The sequence below is a fragment of the Hyla sarda genome, chromosome 2, assembly GCF_029499605.1.
Source record: "Hyla sarda isolate aHylSar1 chromosome 2, aHylSar1.hap1, whole genome shotgun sequence".
In the NCBI taxonomy this organism is placed as follows: Eukaryota; Metazoa; Chordata; class Amphibia; order Anura; family Hylidae; genus Hyla; species Hyla sarda.
The window spans coordinates 350,320,317-350,334,450 of NC_079190.1; the positions used below are offsets into that span (position 1 = coordinate 350,320,317).

Sequence of the window (14,134 nt, forward strand, 5' to 3'; positions counted from 1 at the left end):
ATGGCTTGAAGGTCAAACAGATCATTATTCACCTTCAACAATGCAATCTTCCTATTCAAAGGCTTTCCGGTCCTTAGCAAGTAAACAAGGACAACATGGCTGCATCTATCTATGGAATGTTTACTGTCCGCCTATAACAAGTAAGGCAGAGACAGACATTACACACACAGGACATTGCTAAATCACGTGGTTGGCACTAAACTATATAACTACTGATAATAACACTCACTCAATGTGATGAGGGGCATTAGTCCTTGTTGGGAAGAATATAAGTGCAAGTATAGTTTCAGCCATTTCTTCTCCGGATCCCTGATACTTCCTCTATCCAAATGACAGTAATGCTGACGGTTATTATCCTGTCTTCTCCGATTAAGACTCAACCAGTCAGCTTAACCCTTTCCAGGCTAAACTAACCCAATGTGCATGTACTGCTGAGCTTAGATAAGGGTTCAAGAAAAGTAACATATAGGAATGTGAAGATACAGAATGTAAGAAAACAGCATCAAACATTACTTTTCTACATAAATATATATCCTAAAATATATAATGCTATGTGGAATTTGAGTATAATGGAAGATGGCTCTATTGCAATCCTATATAGCCAATACGAATGTTGGCTACATCAGGGGTAGTCTAGTTAAAGGAGTAGTCCAGTGGTGACTCAGTGGTGAACAACTTATCCCCTATCTTAAGGATAGGGGATAAGTTGCAGATCGCGCGGGGGGGGGGGGGGGGGGGGGGGGGTCCGACTGCTGGGGCCCCCTGCGATCTCCTGTATGGGGCCCCGACAGCCCGCGGGAAGGGGGCGTGTCGACCTCTGCACGAAGCGGCGGCCGACACGCCCCCTCAATACAACTCTATGGCAGAGCGGAAGCGCTGCCTTCGGCAATTTCCAGCTCTACCATAGAGATGTATTGAGGGGGCGTGTCGGCCGCCGCTTCATGCGGGGGTCGACACCCGCTATCTTGCCGGAGAGCCGGGGCCCCGTACAGAGAGATCGTAGGGGGCCCCAGCGGTCAGACCCCCGCGATCTCAAACTTATCCCCTATCCTAAGGATAGGGGATAAGTTTTTCACCACTGGACTACCCCTTTAAGTATTGACTGGTGCTATATGTCATCATAACTCATATTACCTATAGGAGTACTCAATCTTTTCAAATCTACTAGTTCCGGAAAGTTAAACAGATTTGTAAATTACTTCTATTTAAAAATCCTAACCCTCCAGTACTTATCAGCTGCTGTATGCTCCACAGGAAGTTGAGTTGTTCTTTTCAGTCTGATCACAGTACTCTCTGCTGACACCTCTGTCCGTGTCAGGAACTGTCCGGAGCAGAAGAGGTTTGCTATGGGGATTTGCTCCTACTCTGAACAGTTCCTGACATGGACAGAGGTGTCAGCAGAGAAGAACAGAAAAGAACAACTCAACTTCCTGTGGAGCATACAGCAGCTGAAAAGTGCTAGAAGGATTAAGATTTACAAATGTACAAATCTGTTGAACTTTCTGGCACCAGTTGATTTGAAAAAAAAATAAAAAATAATAAATTTCCCCGGAGTACCCCTTTAAAAGCAAAGGATGTTATATACAAACAGTATAGAGAGTACTTACTTAGTATCATACAATTTGAAAACTACCTATAAAATTGCATGGAGGTGTGCAGCTGGGGGGCTTAGTGTGAAGAAGAAATATAGCGCAGGTGTCAGCATGAACTTGTTGTTTTCAGTTGGTGGTAATACTGTTTTGTTATTTATTTATTATTATTATTTTTTTTTTTACAAATATGTTTTTTTTTATTAAAATACTGTTTAATAAACATCTCTTACAAGGGTTGTTCCAATGCATCAACCCTTTCCAGCATGTCCTAATAAGCCTTGTTCACAATTTCGGAAATGGACGGCATCTCTTCCTGAAAAATACGGGCGGACTTTCTGCACATTTGTTTGGTTTGGCAGCACTAGGCTTGCTCGGAAATGTGCTGTCTTCCTGGACGGTTCAATGTTTCTGTGGAAGCCAGAATCAGTGCAGCAGAATCCCACTGAAATCAATGGGTGTCTGATGCAGTGGAAATTCTGATTATTCAGATTCCCGTGGAATTCTGCTCGGAATGTGAACATAGCCTTAGGGCGTATGGGCATCATGAAGATGGGCACCTAGTTTGGGACCAACTTCTATTCACTAGGGTGACAAGATACTACAAAAAGACACTCCTGCGTAATAGACATTGATTCTGCAAAATCTACAGTATAAGCCCCTTCTGTAACAAGAACAGATTCTCAACAGCAGTGTTTTCCAACGAGTGTGCCTCCAGCTGTTGCAAAACTACAACTCCCGGTATGCCCGGACAGCCGAAGGCTGTCCGGGCATACTGGGAGTTGTAGTTTTGCAACAGCTAGAGGCAAAATCGTTGGGAAACACTATTCTATAGGATTAGGTCTTATGGTATTCCCACTGCTCTAACCAATTAACAGGTTCCCAGTGATCCCATATGGCAAAGTGATGGACTGCTGTACAAAAGGGAATGATGCTGTTATCCAGCAACACGTCTGCAGTAAATGAGAATCTGGACAATTGTAGAGGCTAGAACAAGAAGGAGACTGCTAATTATTATTATTTTTTTGTCCCGTGCCATAAGCTAAAAATTCACAACTAAAAGGGTGAAAGCCAAAGCACTGAACAGGTTAACTAGGTTTGACAGCCCGTGATGAGATGGACTTCAGTGGCAGAAAGCCAGCTCTAATACCCATTCATCAAAAGCTCAGCATGTGCTGCCACTTCATTAACCCATCGCTTCCCTCCTGTCAAGGGGCTAAGTAGGGAGCTGAGTTGTGATTGGCTCAGTGAGGAACCTGTAACCATATGTCAACTGGTCACGACCCAGGATCCCCAGCTAGTAAAGATGTATTCACTTTTTTTTTTTTTGGCTCAGTAGGGAGTCATGATCTCTGTCGAAGTAAATACATAGCCTTTGCAGTACTACCCAACAGGTTCTTTGTGTTATATACTGCTACAAATTACAGAGCCTATTTATAACAAAATATCAGGCATCTGGACTCTTCACATGCACTCTTCATAATTTTTATTTTATTTTTATTTAATGAGATTTATGATAATTTTAACTTTGTTTAGGAACTTTCATACATGGCATTTAAGAAAAACTACCACAAGAGAACATGGTTTTAAATTAGTGATGCAGCTAGCCAAAAGAGTCTAGACTGAATCCTAAAGGGGTTATCCACCATAAGGTGATTTTAGTATGTACCTACCAGACAGTAATGGATATGCTAAGAAAGGATTCGTACTAAAAAAACTCCCATAGGGGTATCAGAGAGTGGGAGAGAAAAAAAGAGAGATCGGCACAGGCGCCTTGTGCGTTACCACTAAACAGAGATAACAAATTAAAACAAAGTCACAGTGAACGGGCAGGACTTGCCCCTAGGTAGGGGCCGCTCACCTTGAGCGAATAGGATATTCGCATATAACCCACACCGTGGGTGACAGAAAGGCTGGAACTGCTGCTGAGCCTGGGTCCCAGGGAAGGAAAAGATCCGATCCTGATAGAAGTGGAGGCGAAGAAGGAAAATTTGACCCTTACAGAGGCGCTGCTAGTTCCAGAGTAATGTAGATGCCAACCAGAGGTATTGGTATCTACATTACTCTGGAACTAGCAGCGCCTCTGTAAGGGTCAAATTTTCCTTCTTCGCCTCCATAGGGGTATCAGGGAAACTTGTAATTCAACACTATTTTAGGGACTAGTACCTAAGGACTGCCATAAACTAAAGACTCCCCAAATAATTCAATAAAACTTAGCTTTTATTAACACTAAAATTAAAATATTGCATTGAAGTGCTCCAAGGTACCATTAGTGACAAAAATGTTTTAAAATTCCGTGCACCAACTCATGTGATCACTTTTTTTTTAAATATATTTGGATATCGGTCTGAATTTCACTGGTGTGACAATATTATAAAGTGCAAGCTATTCGTTAGCATAAACCTCTGCTTTCTCCCTTATTTAGGAATAGCTGTACTTTAAAGGGGTATTCCAGGAAAAAACTTTTGTATATATCAACTGGCTCCAGAAAGTTAAACAGATTTGTAATTTACTTCTATTAAAAAAATCTTAATCCTTTCAGTACTTATGAGCTTCTGAAGTTAAGGTTGTTCTTTTCTGTCTAAATCCTCTCTGATGACACCTGTCTCGGGAAACGCCCCGTTTAGAAGAGGTTTGCTATGGGGATTTGCTTCTAAACTGGGCATTTCCCGAGACAGGTGTCATCAGAGAGGATTTAGACAGAAAAGAACAACCTTAACTTCAGAAGTTCATAAGTACTGAAAGGATTAAGATTTTTTAATATTAGTAATTTACAAATCTGTTTAACTTTCTGGAGCCAGTTGATATATATAAAAAAAAGTTTTTTCCTGGAATTCCCCTTTAATGTCTCAAAATATTGTGATTTCACATGAGGTGCCGATTTAAAAGCATAATGCCTCCCTCCCTAACATTTCACCAGTTCCCTGGCTTTCTCAAAGGTATGAGCCCTCATTTGAGAAAACCAGGGAACTCATACCTTTCAGAAAGCCAGGGAACTGGTGAAATGTTAGGGAGGGAGGCATTATGCTTTTAAATCGGCACCTCATGTGAAATCACAATATTTTGAGACATTAAAGGGGAATTCCAGGAAAAAACTTTTTTTATATATATCAACTGGCTCCAGAAAGTTAAACAGTTTTGTAAATTACTTCTATTAAAAATCTTAATCCTTTCAGTACTTATGAGCTTCTGAAGTTAAGGTTGTTCTTCAGACAGAGATCCAAATATATAAAAAAAAAAGTGATCACATGAGTTGGTGCACGGAATTTTAAAACATTTTTGTCACTAATGGTACCTTAGAGCACTTCAATGCAATATTTTAATTTTAGTGTTAAAGGGGTACTCTGGCGCTAAGACATCTTATCCCCTATCCAAAGGCTATTTCCTGTTGGAGTTTGTTCCCTCAAACTACAAATCCCATAATTTCTTGTTTGTAAGTGCGAGTTCACTTTTCTCCCTTCCGCACATTAGCCACCCCACCCATTGAAACACATCTGTGATCCCTTCAACGCAATAGACCAGTGTTTTCTGACCAGGGTGTCTCCAGCTGTTGCAAAACTACAATTCTCGCAGAGTGATCTTCCTCCCACCCAGCGGTCGCTCCGCCCATTGAAGCAAAAACAGGCTCCTTATGAACACCTGACTAGTGATGTAATGTCCTGGGCCACACTGCAACCTGGGAAAACCTGGGACAATGCACATTTTGTATGCTGTTAAAAATAAACCTTTGGGCAAAAATCACATAAAAATTGCTAGACCATCATGAAACACAGGTACAGACACTGTATTATGAACTACATTAACTTTACAGCACCCTTATTATAAATTCAAAAATGTAAAAAAATCTGGAATACCCCTTTAATTTTATCTCTGTACCTGGTAAGAGTGAGTAACAATAAGATATCATTACATTTCTGATTGGTCATTCTTTCATTCTAGCTTTCTGCTTTGATTTAATAATATTTATTTTCTGGTATTTTTATTTTCTGGTATAGTCACACTATATTTTAAGACATTGAGCAGAGATTACATTTTGAACATAGGAAATTAATTCACCTATCAACATGTTTTTAGAGTGTGGGAGGAAAACAAAGCACTCTGAGGAATCTCACACATACGTACAAGGGTAGATGTTGTCCTTGGTGGGATATGAACTGGGGATGTAAGGAAGCAGTACTAAGTGCGGATGCGTCATGACTTCAATAATATAACCATTATGAGAAAAAGACATCATTTGGATCACAAGTGGATTACCCAATAATAAGAATACAAATATTAAACAACAGTGAAGGCACAGCAAAGCATGATATGTGAGAGATGATAATGTCTAGATCAAGAAGTAGAAAGGCTGGCATTCCATTCCATCTGCCCATCTGCAAAATAGTCAACAGATGTATCCAATGTGAAGAAGGTTCAAAAACAGAAAAGTATTACTACAGGACATAAGATAGGCAATTTTTGCTGAAGACAACTTCATGTCCCTATTAATACGTAACTGTGGCTCAGCATCATGCTTCATTATTAGGGTGATCGCATCTGTAAGACACTTCTGGGGCCGATACCCAATGGGAGAAACATGGGTTAAACACAACTTGTTAAATCTGTCCTTTCCAAAAACAGAGGGTCTGACTGCACACGCAGCCCTGGAGAGAAATGGTGTCACTAGCGTCCTGGCACAATGTTGTCACTGCATCATGCCATCTGCACCAGACTGCGCAAAGAGGTATCAGCTGCTTTGTGTGGAAATGGTGAGTTTCAGTTTTTTTATTTTATTTTTGTTGGCAAAAAGTAGGCAGCCCTACCTACCTATCAACCTACCCACTTTATACCTACTAAATAGGGGTTCACCTAACTACCATTATATACCTACTAAATGGTTGGTCTACCTACTTGCCAAATATATGGGATCCTACCTACTTTATACTTACTATGCCATCAACCTGCTAGGTACTACCATATTGGGGTCTGCCAACCTGTCTATCTACTAGCTACCTACTATATGGGGGGTCTTCCTGCATAATACATTTCTACCATACAGGGTGAATATGCAATAAGAGTCCTATGGTCCCAGGGACATTTAGAACGTAGGCACCCAGGTCCAAAAAGATAATCAATTTCATTATAAAAAAATATTCCTTTTAAATGTTTGCTGGCAATAGCATGGGAAACATTTTTCGTCTACAGGGCCCAATGCACACTATCTATTTTATGAGCTGAAAAATTCTGCTTGGAAATTCTGGTGCAGCAGCGTCCCATTGCTGCCAATGGGATTCCGCTGGACTGTGTGCACAAAGCTTTCTGCCAATAAAAGTTATCCACCAAAAGAATGAACATGTTCATTCTTTTGGCGGAATACACAGCTAAAGGCGTTGCCAGTGATATGAGAAAACTGTGACCCGTAGCCGAATGTGACTAGAGCTCCTGAGCTCAGAGCTGATCGCTGTTAGGGGTTAGGATTAGGGTTTAGAATTAGAGTTAGGATAAAAATTATTGGTAAGGGTTAGGATTAGGGTTAAAATGAGGGGTTAGGATTAGGAGTTAGGATTAGGGGTTAGGATGAGGGGTTAGTATTAGGGTTAGGACTAGGGGTTAGGATTAGGGATTGGGATCCTAACCCTAATCCTAACCCCTAGTCCTAACCCTAATCATAACCCCTCATCCCAATCCCTAATCCTAACCCTAATCCCTAGTCCTAACCCCTAATCCTAACCCTAAACTAAAAGGGATTAGGATTAGGGTATTAGGGTTTAGAATTAGAGTTAGGATAAAAATTATTGGTAAGGGCTAGGGTTAGGTTAGGATTAGGGGTTAGGATTATGGTTAGGATTAGGGGTTAGCATGAGGGGTTAGGATTAGGGTTAGGATTAAGGGTTAGGATTAGGGATTGGGATGAGGGGTTAGGATGAGGGGTTAGGATTAAGGGTAAGGGTTAAGATTAGGGGTAAGGGTTAGGATTCGAGGTAAAGGTTAGGATTAGGGGTTAGGATTAGGGACTAGGGGTTAGGATTAGAATTTAGGACTAGGGTTAGGGGTTAGGGAGTGAGAGAAAGCTGTATGTAAAGCAGAAAAGTGTCTCTGTGTGGAGGGTCACATTCCACTACAGGGACACAGTTTACTTCATTACACCGGCTATGGGGGCCTGCAATATCCACGTATCCACACTGACGGCCACCCTCGGAATCTCCGCCTGGATAAACTCTAGTTCAGTAGTGTGCATGGAGCCTTTTACTGAAAACTATTAATAACAGTAATATTTATAAATACTGTTATCTTTACTAGTACAACCCAGTGTATACACCTTTGGTCAATAGTCTTTATTTTTGTCCATACGTCGCTGATCTCAGGACTGGCTAGACATGATGTGCCTTGTCTTCTTGCTCATTTTTTTCTGTGTGTGTGGGAACTGTTATGACTATAGCAGATGTGTACACCAGAAGCTGTAAGAGGAGAGGAAGGACATGGGAAAGGCCAGCTGCAGATGACAGACACAAACCATTGTTCCCAAACACACCTGCAATGAAATGTATTCGACTGTCTATAGGCTGTTAGTTTACATCCATTCATTGCAATAGAAATGTGCTGCAACAGCAAAAGGCTAGATACAGTGGAATTAATGTTATTTTTTGATCTAACTCACTATCTCACAGACATATAGGGCAGTGTTTTCCAAACAGTGTGTCTTCAGCTGTTGCAAAACTACAACTCCCAGCATGCCTGGACAGCCTTCGGCTGTCCAGGCATGCTGTGAGTTGTAGTTTTGCAACAGCTGGAGACACACTGTTTGGAAAACACTGGTATAGGGGTTAATTAAAGCAAATCTATCATCAATATATGCTGGGAGTTGTAGTTCCGCAACAGCTGGAGGCACCCTGGTTGGGATATATATCTTAGATTTATAATAATAATGCATAATATTAATGCAGCACTCTAGCAGTGCAAAAAATGTGAAATGGTTTTAACCCATCATAATGTGAACAGCAGCAACGTTTCGACTCTCTCCAGAGTCTTTTTCAAGCAGAAACGTTGCTACTGTTCACATTATCATGGAATAAAACCTATTCACATTTTTTTTCACTAATAGAGAGTGCTGGATTGTTTTGTATACAATGGAGATTATGTGGACCTGATTCCTTTTTCTCTTTGCTTGCACCTGCACTTTAGTAACTTCAGTGGAACTCCACCCCCCAGAGTGTACTGCTGCCTACTGCTTCATAACTACCTATCTATCTATCTAATCCACAAATTGACAACTCCAATATAGTGAAGAAAGTGATGTTTTTTATTTACACAACATGATGTGACATTTTGGCTTGCTCACCAAGCCATCTTCGAGGCTTGAAACTGGCTTGGTGAGCAAGCCGAAATGTTGCATCACGTTGTGTGAATAAAAACCATCACTTTCTTCACTATATTGGAGTTGTCACTATTTGTGGATTGTATATGTGGTGTCCCGGTACTGGACATGGTCCTGTACCTTGTGTTGTAAGTCCCCATAGTCAGAGTTCCTCCGTTCTGTTAGGATTCTCTTAGTGGGATAACCCTCAGTCGCCTCATAAATCTGTAATTTATTGTATATATTTAGAATATTTAATAATATAAAGGTTACTTACAGGACCTTAGGTCATGTGATTTATAGTAAATGTGTTATGCTAAAGTTAAGGACCTTTCAGGTCATGTGATTTAGTCATGTGATGTACCACAATCCTTTGTGATAGGACTGACAAGTTTGGGGAACCAATAAGCTTTAAGCCTGCCCCTTCAGATATAAGGGTGTTGTGTCCAATCATCGCTCTCTTTCCCCGGGATATGACAGCGAGCGGAGCTCTGTACAAATCTACAAGATTAATTAGGCCTGAAGACTATCTCTTCAACTTCTTGACAACCGTGAGTCTACCTAACTCCAATTCAGCTAATTCTAGGTGACTACTGAACCGAAATCAAACCCCTAAATTCAGTGGAACAGCGTAAAGCAAGCCTCAAAGCTTATTCCCTACAAAGTCCCAACCAACCTGTGAGGAGCCTTAAATCCGGTCCTCTGTATAGACTGTTTGCTGATTGCATCCTGCATAAAATCTGCAGTAAAGTTATTTCCAGTTACTACAATTCTGGTTGTGGACAATCCTTTATCCCTCTCTATCGTTCCTGGGATGGGTGGCGGTAGGATATATATATGCAGAGGAACCCGCACCCTGGCGTCACGACAGTTAAGGGTTAATGCTATACCCTTTCATCACTGCACAGCTAAACCTTATTCACCCTGCACCTCCAAGCTACACATAGCCCCCATAGCCATTGGAGTCCGTGGCCAGGACCGTGTCACAGCTGGCACCCGTGCATTGTATCTATGGAGTGCAGCTCTCCTTGGAAATTTGTTTCTCTATCTATCTATATGTATATATAATAAGCAAAAATTGGTCAGTACATCCTAATACACAACTATTGTATGAAATAAGTATACAGGTGTAACTGCTGAACTACAAATACAAACAAGAGGATAACAGCAGAACTCTGCTAGTGCTAAGCTATATGTGAAATATGACATGTTTTACTTTGCAATACTGCTATGGTGAAAAAAAGAGGTTTTTAGCTTACCATTTGGCAAAATAGCGTGTACCATCCCACCACGATAAGGTCACCTCATTTGGGACGGACCCTACATCACTATTTCATTTCAGACTGTAAATTTTTTCATTCTATTGTCATAAAAACAAAACCCCCACTAATATGCAAAATAAAAAAAGGTTAATTTCACAATAACTTCCATAAATATATATATATATATATATATATATATACATATATATATATATATATATATATATATATATATATATATATACATATATATATATATATATATATATATATGGAAATTATTGTGAAATTAACCTTTTTTTATTTAGTTTTTTTTTCAGGTTTTTTAGGTTCATCTAGTCCCACAAAAAAACAAGCCCTCATATCGCTCTGTAAATGGAAAAATAAAATCCTTATGGCTTTTAGAGGCAAGGATAAAAAGAATGAAAACGCAGTAATAGTAGACACGGTCTTGAAAGGAACAGTGTTGGGCTAGGTATGAATTTTGTTGACATTTTCCCACCCTGCTGGTGCTGGCATGCATGTGTTTTCCTGCTGTTTTGGGTGCTTTGTGGCCACATCCTTTCCCATTGTAAAATATCTTATCCACAGATATGTGCAGACATGAGAACATTAGACATGATGATAAGTAGTCCACTCTGTACGTTGCTAGCTACATATAGGCAAGATGGTTGACTTTTATGAATATACCACTGATAAATAGAATGCAACATAAGGTACAGTATTCCGCTTAAAGCAGTTCACAGCAAAACTTTATAAGGAAAGGTAACATAATAGTATGTGATGGGTGGATATAAAAGTATGCGATGGGTGGGTACGCGCCTAGTGGCAAGATTTTAGAAACTGATCCCTGTTGCATGTCACCTTGTAAGTATCACTTTTCAGTATTTGCTGTTGTGTTCTATAGATATTTTTGTTTGCCCTGAAAAGGACACAGCCCAATATTTAACAGTCAAAAGCTTTTACTGTCATGTAAACTGAAATATAATAGCCAGAAGCTGAAGTAGGTCAATTGACACATAAGCAGGAATTCAAAATCGTATTATGCCGCAAAATAATAGTAACTTGTTGCCAATAGGGTTGCCAATGTATTCCACAGTAGTCTACAATATAGACGGAACATGTATATACGACATCAGACTTTACAAAGTACCAACAAATTAATACTTCAAATAACAGGATATGGGCCCTAGAACTTACAATAGGTAAAAGATGATGAATTGTTCAATTGTCCAGCCATCTTTTATAAGAAAAAGGCAATATACATAAAGGTGGATAAGCAAGTTACCAGGTAGCCAGTGTCTGTGTAAGCAAAGAAATAAAATGTCTTAGGAAGCATGGAGTGTGGGAGTTATTTAAGTCCTAAGGAATAGAAGGAGGTGGGGGATATAGGAAGGGAGCCATTCTGGCATAACATCCATTTCCGTTGACTCCCTATCTATCAAGATTTAGCAGAAAAGCCTCAACTCACCATGTGGTCTCAGCTTATTTGCTTTCTAAGGTTACACTTAAAAGTAGAGGAGCTGCTGCAGATATCAGTGCAACTCAATGATTGTACACAGCTTAAAATGTGCAGCAGATCCTGTATGTGTGCATGTACTCTAAGGCTGGGTTCACACCACAGAATCTCCAGGACCATGCGGACTGCATTGCCGTCCCCACAGACAGCAATGCATTTTTAAGTGGATCTTCTGAAAGAATGGGTATACATGAACATCCTTTCGCCAGATCTGCTCAGAAATCCCCATAGATGGCAGTGCTTTCTGTGCAATCCTATTGCTGCCCTCAGGAGTTCTGGCAGAGATTTCTTGGTGTGAACCTGGCCTATACATATGGTCAAAGGTACGTATTTTGCTGCTGATTTTCTTACCTATTAAGTCAGTAGGTAGGAAAATAGTCAACAGAAAATCGGCAGCAAAATACACACGAGTAAACGTATTTAAGGGCTTGTTTACACTGGCGGATTATATTGTGCGATAGTATCATGTTTTCCACTGTAAGTTTGAAACATCGTGAGCTCTCCAATGCAGATTTTCTGCTGACGAAAATCTGCAACAGACCGGTCTTGTGAACAAGCTTTTAGGGTACTTTCACATGCGCGGATTTTCGCAGCGTATTTAGCTGCGGATCCGCTGGTGAAGGCCCCGCTATATGCTGGCTTTATATGTGCCTGCTGATAGCAGCAATACGCCGCTACGAGCAGACACAGCGGAGCGATATGCACTGCTTACTCGCACATCGTGGCCGCTCTCCCTGCTCTGAGCGAGGCAGAGAGCTCCCGCGATGTGCGAGTACACTGCGACTCGCACATCGCAGTGTGTCTGCTGGTAGCGGCGTATTGCCACTACGAGCAGGCACATGTAAAGCCAGCATAGAGCGGGTCTTCACCAGTGGATTTGCAGCGTAAAATACGCTGTAAATCCGTGCATGTGAACGTACCCTAAGGGTACATAAAATGCGCAGTGTTTATGCACAAAAACAAATCAAAGTAGAGCCTGGGGGTATGAGGGAATGACTGTGTTTCCTTACAAATTCCCACATAGGGGGTAAAGTAATGGTGCAAAAGCCTTTGGCTATCCCCTGTTGCAGGTACAGCCACATGATATTGCCTAGGGGCACACAATTATTTAGTCCAGTCACATGTCTTGATGAGCCAATAATGAGGAACTAAATATTAGATCTGGCCACATATATAAGGTGTTTTCTACTGAAGATTACAAGTGGTAGTTATCTGAGGATGTTCTTTGTAAAGTTTAATCCCAAAAAACTGAATTACAAAAAGTTGAACAAACAAGCTTGAACAGACACTCGTGCACCATGGTTGGTCTTCTTAATGGCCAGCGGGCAATGGGGGTGCCATGGCTTTTCAGCATCAACGTCTTTTGAACTTGCTCTGAAATTTCTCAGCATGCAATAGCAGTAAGATCAGTCACATTTACAGTAAAGATTCCAAACTCGGGGCAGGCATAATAATCCTTATCTTAGTCATTGTTGAAAGAATGGGAGTAATGTTCCCTCAGGAATAGATATTGTTCAAGGATTCCTCTATGGCAACAAGTTTTCTTATGACTGGATTTAGATTTGAATTGTACCCTGTTTAATTTGGGTGAAACAATTATCATCGTCTGGAAATGCCTTTCAAACCTAGGTCCAATTTTTACATTTATATTAATAGAAGCTGAAATGTCTTTATGGCATTAGCAAAAAAATGGAACAGATTTTTATTACTGTACTGTATAATATATCTATATACAGTGTTATACAGTGTATAAGAGATTAGGCATAATTTTGCACCCACACACACACAAAAAGAAAATAAATATATATCTCACAGACAACATATGTGTAAGACAATTTTCTACGTACAATATTGAATATTTCTAACATACAATTACTAAATAATACAAGCATACAAGAGACCAATATTATCGCCATATATATTGCTACCATACTGTTAATGGCCAAATCCCTGTATAATGAAACTAATATTACCAATATACATAGTACATATAATAATGCCACAGTGTTACCAAATATAGTCAAATCATGACCATTACCAGCTTACTGTTACTAAATAAATACCCCTATACAAAGACCAATTCTCCTGATGCAGCGACCATATAGTAATATATTCTAGCTGTATATAGGCTCTGTAGACCGGGATTACAGTACAACTACATCCAGTGACTCACAGGTAACATCTTCTCTAATCTGAGTCAGACCTTCATGAAGACTTCTTCCGGGCGGGAATCATCATTGCAGTATCTGCCAGACAAACATCTTAGGCACCTTATTTTTCCAGAACCATCCCCTCCTCTATATCAACTTACAATGTCCTCCCAAACAGTAATAGGGCCTTTATATCCAAAGTAGGCAGAAAGAAGAAGCGGTTCACTCACCAGTCCGTTGCTGTGCTATTTATTGAATAGAATAGTTACATTGGCAATATA

At 40.3% G+C, this 14,134-nt stretch overlaps 1 protein-coding gene across 6 annotated transcripts in view; it reads right to left on the minus strand.

Moving 5' to 3' along the window:
• The window catches only part of INKA2 (inka box actin regulator 2), a 133,223-nt gene that overhangs the window by 18,660 nt on the left and 100,429 nt on the right, over positions 1–14,134 (minus strand). The window contains exon 1 of one of the 6 annotated variants that reach the window (XM_056558276.1): positions 6,086–6,110. The exons of 4 other annotated variants lie outside the window; for them this stretch is intronic. The gene's annotated coding sequence lies outside the window, so the exon portion shown is untranslated. Of the gene's footprint in view, positions 1–229; positions 479–6,085; positions 6,111–14,134 lie in introns of those variants that run through there. One more of the 6 variants, XM_056558275.1, reaches the window with a different exon arrangement.